Source organism: Saimiri boliviensis, chromosome 1, assembly GCF_048565385.1.
Source record: "Saimiri boliviensis isolate mSaiBol1 chromosome 1, mSaiBol1.pri, whole genome shotgun sequence".
NCBI lineage: Eukaryota > Metazoa > Chordata > Mammalia > Primates > Cebidae > Saimiri > Saimiri boliviensis.
In genome coordinates, this window is record NC_133449.1 from 232,516,575 (window position 1) to 232,523,306 (window position 6,732).

The window sequence follows — 6,732 nt, forward strand, 5'->3', positions numbered from 1 at the left end:
GCCCGCCTGGGTCACCTGCGCAGCCGGGGCGGAGGGCGCGCGTCTGCAGGTGAGGCCGGCGTTCTCGGGCCGCGGGCGCCCAAGAGCGAAATGGCCTGGTAACTTTGCAAGTGTCCTACACAGGTTCTTGGACGATATTAGTTTGTTTCTGAGGCAGGATCTCGCTCTGTCGCCCAGGCTGGAGCGCAGCAGCGCCAACACGGCTCACTGCAGCCTTGATCTCCCGGGCTCAGGGTACCGCTTCGCCCCAGCTTCTGTATTAGCTGGGACCACAGAAAGGCGCGCGCCTCTAAATCCGGCTAATTTCACGCCTGGCCTCAAGCTGTCCTCCCGCGTTAGCCTCCGAAAGTGCTGGGGTTACAGGCGTGAGCCACCGCGCCGGGCCTGATATGACAGGAGTTGGGCTAAATTCAAGACACAGGGCGGGGACACTCGCCTGGTAGTCCGCTAAGTGGACGTTACGGCCGGGGTGGGCAGGAGGAGCATGCAGCTTAATTTGCTTTGCCAGCGGCTCCAGTGGGCACGCCTTTCAGACGCCCAGAGGAAATGTGTCTTCCGATAGCTGTTTCTAGGAAAGCTCAGCCGCAGCCCCTTCTCCTCTCCACCCAGAGCGCTGATGAGCGGGCGGATTTGGAGTTCTGTGGTTGATGAGCTGCAGCTGAAGTCGATGGTCAAGTTTTCAAGCCTTTTTAAAAAGTGAATTTTGCATGAAGAATAGTATCATTCCCCCACTAGAGCCCTGACACAGTCGTGGAGAAAGTACGATCAGAGATTTCGTTCTTCCCTATATTCTCCTATCATCCTTGCAGCACAGTAAGTACCTTGTTGTACACAGAAGCTGCTCACTAAATTACGGAAGTACCCAGTTAAATAACGCTATTTAAAATCTGCCCTAATTCTATTCTCCTCTGGAAGCATTCCCAAGAGTAAATGTGAACCGTTAAAATTATATAGCTTTTCATTCACTATTAAACTATTTTTCATTACTTCTAAGACGCCATTGATTTTACAATTCATCATTTTAACCCATGTACCACAAGCAAGAAAAAAATGTGACACACTAATGACTGTAAGAAACACTCCAATTTCAGGGTTGTTTATGAAAAGAAGGCATTTTAGAATCAATAAAACACAGCTTAAAATATAAACACATATGACAAAATTTCTGATAGTTGTAAGATATGAAAAGTAAATTACCTCCTGCCTTTTCTCCGTAGTTGACATCTGACCACTGTTTCCTTTCTTTTCTTTTTTTCTTTCTCTCTTTCCTTCTCTTTTTCTTTCTTTCTCTTTCTTTCTCTCTCTCTCTCTCTCTCTCTCTCTTTCTTTCTTTCTCTTTTTCTTTCTTTTCTTTTTCTTTTCTTTCTTTCCTTTTTTCTGAAGCGGAGTTAAACTCTTGGTGCCCAGGCTGGAGTACAATGGCGACATCTCGCGCAGTCTCAGCTCACTGCAACCTTCGATTCGAGTTCAAGCGATTCTTTTGCCTCAGCCTTCCGAGTAGCTGGGATTCCAGGCGCCCACAGCCACGCCCGGCTAATTTGTTGTATTTTTAGTAGACAGGGTTTCACCATGTTGGCCAGGCCGGTCTCAAACTCCTGACCTCAGGTGATCCACCCACCTCCGCCTCCCGAAATGCTGGGATTACAGGCGTGAGCCACCACGTCCTGCCACTTGACCACTAAGTTTCTGTCCACCATTGAAGAAATCATATCCACATACAGATTATTTATATGTATATCCTTAAAATAAGAATGAAGTAATATGACCACACTTTAAAATTTTATCTGTGTTATTGGTGGAAAATGTTATTTTTAACCATTTTACAAAACTAAAAATACTAAAAAAAGTTTTAAAAAGATGCTTTGGGGTGTAGTTATTAGAATAAAATGTACTTTTGGTGACAAAAAGAGGTACAATGAAGGCTGGGTGTGGTGGCTCACTCCTGTAATCCCAGCACTTTGGGAAACCCAGTGGGCGGGTCATTTGAGGTCAGGAGTTCCAGACCAGCCTGGCCAACATGGAGAAACTCCATCTCTACTAAAAATGCAAAAATTAGCTGGACATGGTGGTGTGCACCTGTAATTCCAGCTACTTGGGAGGCTGAAGCAGGAGAATTACTTGAACTGGGGAGGCAGAGGTTGCAGTGAGCTGAGTTTCTGCTGCTGTACTCCAGTCAGAGCAACAGAGCAAGACTCTTTCTCAACAAAACAAAAACAAAAGAGGTACAATGAAATGAAACAGTGAAATGCTTAAATTCTTTGTGCATATTGACTAAAGGATTCCTTCTAGGAATATTTATACCAGTTGTATTTTTTGAAGCTTGTTTAGTACCTGTGTATGTAATTCTTTTAAACATACTATTTCCTTGTATACATATAGTACATTTTAGTCTTCTACAACTATTTTATCTGTAGTATTGTCCCCATGTATATTCCTAACATCGCTAATTGTTTGGGTTTTTCCCCCTTTCATCTGACCAGAGGTCAGAAGTGACTATTTTTCAATGCCCATATTTTTGTTCTGGTACTTTCATTGTTTATTTGTAAACACAGATCTTTAATTCATTCTTTTCTTCTACCTTCTTTGAGTTTACTCTTTAGTATAATTTTTTAGCTGATTATTTTTCACCTCTTCTCTTTCAAAAGACCACATCAGTTATATTTGCAAGTTTTGATATGTGCATATATGAAATTCAGGTCTAAATATTTTGTCAATTTCATTCAATCTTCAACCATAAATTCTTGGATATTTTTACTAGCTTTTTGTGACTGATTTCTAATTTTATGGTCTGTTAGTGATGTTGTTTTCTGTTTTATCCTCAGACTTTACAAAGTTCTTATGTTTATGTGCTCTTAAGAGCTTTTTGAAGAAGATAATCCACTACTTCATTTGTTCCCCACCACTCATGCCAAAACCCCTGTCAGTTTTAGAGCAAGTATGTGTCGGTTCCCCAGACTACCTAATTGGAGATGATAAACATGTTCAAAATCTGCCTAGCAAGAGTTGCTAAAAATATTTCTCAGAAACGAAATCTCAGCTTTGCCCATCATTCATATTGGAACCATTTGATATTAATTTCCAGTTTTCATTTTCTGTTTTAACTTTCCTGGTACCAAATGGTATGAGTCATTAGCCATCATTAGCCATCCTGCCATAATGTTTATGGTATTTAGTAGTGTTTTCAAACAAATGTGGCATCAGCATGGTAAACATTTTATCAATTAGATGATACGAAAGCAGTTTCATGTAAGCTGTTAGATGATCTGCCTCCTTCAGGTATTCTGGTTACCACTCTGCTATTTGAAGTGCTCCAAAGACAATAGTATATTCTAAGAATTTGCACAGTAATTTCCTTTCGGAAGCTAATGGTGGGGATACCAGAGCTCATATGAAACTATTCAAAGTAGGTTGAAGCACTACAAGATTCTGTGTATATATTGCCATATTTGTTTTTTTTTAAGCAAACAGAAGGTTTGTAATCAGGTTACAAACTAACCGACACAAGAACGGTTTCTGTCTTTCGTTGTTACAAACCTGTATTGTCAGTTTTAGTTTAGAAGTTAGTATCTCATAATGGATCAACAACTATATTTCCACCATAGATAGAATGGTAGGCTATCCCTATGGTTTAGGGTGCTAAGCAAAGGTCAAATTCAGTATTTATTAAAAGATAACAAAAACCAAAAGCTTTTATCCCAGTTAAGTAAGGTGAACACATTATCTCCTAGTTCTCCCTCTTCATTGATTTCCTTTTCAATGTATTTTAGCTAAAAGATTTTATACTCTAAGGAAGACAGTGAGGCAACCTAGTAAATCTGAATAGGATACTTTATTTGGAGATTGAATTGAGCGGATACTCACTTTTAGACTGAGATAATCAGTAAAAGCCCCATTCATATGAGCACCAACCTAAAGTAATAGTGAACTCCTGAGGGGCGGTGGGGTGGTGGGGTCTGTCTGCTTTTCAGTCCATTGCTAGAACCCATGTCTGCACCTGTCATTTATTTACAAATCATTGCCAGGCTCCAGATTCAGAGTCACTGAAACACAGCTTCTGTCCTCTGAAGCTTAGGGGGCCTCTATTGTAACCTGTTACCAGGTTTGGTTTTAGTAACACTGGCAATTGGTTTTTCAAAAAGCTAGCCAGCAGTAAGAACATCTAGGGCTCACTATAATTTTTCAAAATAAAGACAACTTCCACCATTCAGTTCTGTGGTTTGCCTCTTGGAATGTTTGAGGAATACCACAAATCCCTACTTAATGACAAAGTCAAAAATCACATGATGAATAGCATCTCTAATTTGTGCCCAACCACACACAAACACCAACATATAATTATAGTTCAGATCATTGATATCAGGCAACTGTCACATCAAGCTGGTCTTTCTTCAATACTAACTTCCAGATTAAAGCATAGACATGTTTTCCCTGTCTTGAAGATCACTAGACCGTATCCTTTGAGAGCACCTAAAGTGTTGCATAAGTACTTTTTTTTTTTTTTTAGACAGAGTTTCGCTCTTGTTACCCAGGCTGGAGTGCAATGGCGCGATCTCGGCTCACCGCAACCTCCGCCTCCTGGGTTCAGGCAATTCTCCTGCCTCAGCCTCCTGAGTAGCTGGGATTACAGGCACGTGCCACCATGCCCAGCTAATTTTTTGTATTTTTAGTAGAGACGGGGTTTCACCATGTTGACCAGGTTGGTCTCGATCTCTCGACCTTGTGATCCACCCGCCTCGGCCTCCCAAAGTGCTGGGATTACAGGCTTGAGCCACCGCGCCCGGCAGTACTTTTTGTTTTTAAGATCAAAACAATCAAAATACAGGAGTCAGTTTTGCAAAAATAAGTTATAGTTCCAACTGCTGTGTTTAAAAGCAAAAACAAAAAACCAAAACAACAAAAAATCTTTTTTTTTTTTTTTTGGGGGGGGGGAAAAGAGAGAAAAAAAGAAAAAGAAAGAAAGAAAAAAATCTTTTCCATTGAGTAAGAAAATCTATGGTCTCTGGGAGGAAGTTGGAGTCCTTAGTGGCTCAGGGTTATCAGGAATTCTCCTCTGGCTTGAGGGATAGGTTAATCCTCTTAAGAGTGACACAGGCCTTCCTTGGCTCCAGCAAATCTCTCTAAACTGAAGTCTGCTACACCCATGCCCCCATGGCCTCTTGTTTTTGCTCCTGCATCATGAGCCTCCTTCTTGGGGTAACCAACTCATTCATACTGCTTAAAGATCTCACACTAATAGCAACTGGTGATATCTTCAACAATAACCCCATTTTGTTGACCAACAGAGAAAACATTTACAGTGGTCCTTGAAGGTATTGACATGATGCAAGTATCTTTATGCGTACAAATAACATTCAAGTGTATCTTTCAGTGTTGTAATAAGTTAACAAGCTCCTTTCAGAGATGCTGGGAAAGGCTGGCTTTTGCCTCCAAACATTGCTCCCTAATTTTGGCTCCTATATATTTTCACGAAAAGACTTACCTGGAGCAAGAAGGAAACCTACCGGGCCCCCACCCCACATTGCCCCTGGCTCCTGTTCCCCACTCTCCAATGCTAGCAGTAGGACAAGAGGAAGGTTTCTTTTCATTTTTAAAAATACAGAGTCTCTCTCTGTCACCCAGGCTGGAGTGCAATGGCTTAATCTCAACTCACTGCAACCTCCATCTCCCGGGTTCAAGTGATTCTCCTGCCTTAGCCTCCTGAGTAGCTGGGATTACAGGCATGTGCCACCACGCCCAGCTAATTTTTATATTTTTAGTGGAGACAGGGTTTCACCATGTTGGTCAGGTTGGTCTTGAACTCCTGACCTAGTGATCCACCTGCCTTGGCCTCCCAAAGTACAGGTGGGAGCCACCGCGCCCGGCCGGGAGGTTTATTTTCAATGTGAAACTTAACCATATATTTGATCCCTTTTACCAAAGCCTGTATTAAGGCCAATGCATTCAAAAACATACATACCGACAAACTGTTGAGATAGTGAGCATTGTTTCACGCCATTCATCTCTGTCAAAAATAAATATATAGCCTGAAACCATCACTAAAGTTGCAGATTCTACTTTTTTAAAATTTGAATTTTCCAAATTCTGTTGGTCTTAAAAGTTCATTTGTGCCACATGAGCATAAACTAACTTACTTTCTCAATATTTTGCAATTTGTGAAAAAATAAAGCCTGTTGAAGGCATGAACAAAGTGGCAGGGAGGTTCTGGCCTGAGAGTGTGGATTCCTGTTGTGGTGGAGACTGCTAAACTGTCAGCAGGAATCACACTCTTTTTCTTCCTTTAGTAACGTACCCAATTCCCTTTCTGCCTCTCTGTATTCACTGGCTACATGGCTGCCTAGTTAGGGACTATCTTTAGCCAGCTGTGTCCATGTGACTCAGTTTTGGCCAATATGATGTAAGTGGAAGTGAAAGTGATATATATAACTGAAAAGGCTTGCCCTGGACTTCTTTCCCATCCTCATCTGTCTTGGGGAATCAGTACAAGGACAGAGCCAACTGACCCGCCTATAACTCTTTACCTTGTGGATCTGCTCACCTTTGAGCTGAATTTGAGAAAAACAAACCTGTACCCCTTGTTTTAGCCACCAGGGTTTCATATCTTTTCTTTAAAGCAGCTTGCTCTATATCCTAACCAGTACAGCAAGAGGTGTATTATTTCCTGAGAAACCCCACCAAGAATCTTCCCCTACCCACTAAATGACTTTGATTTATTAAGACAACTTAAAAGCCAAA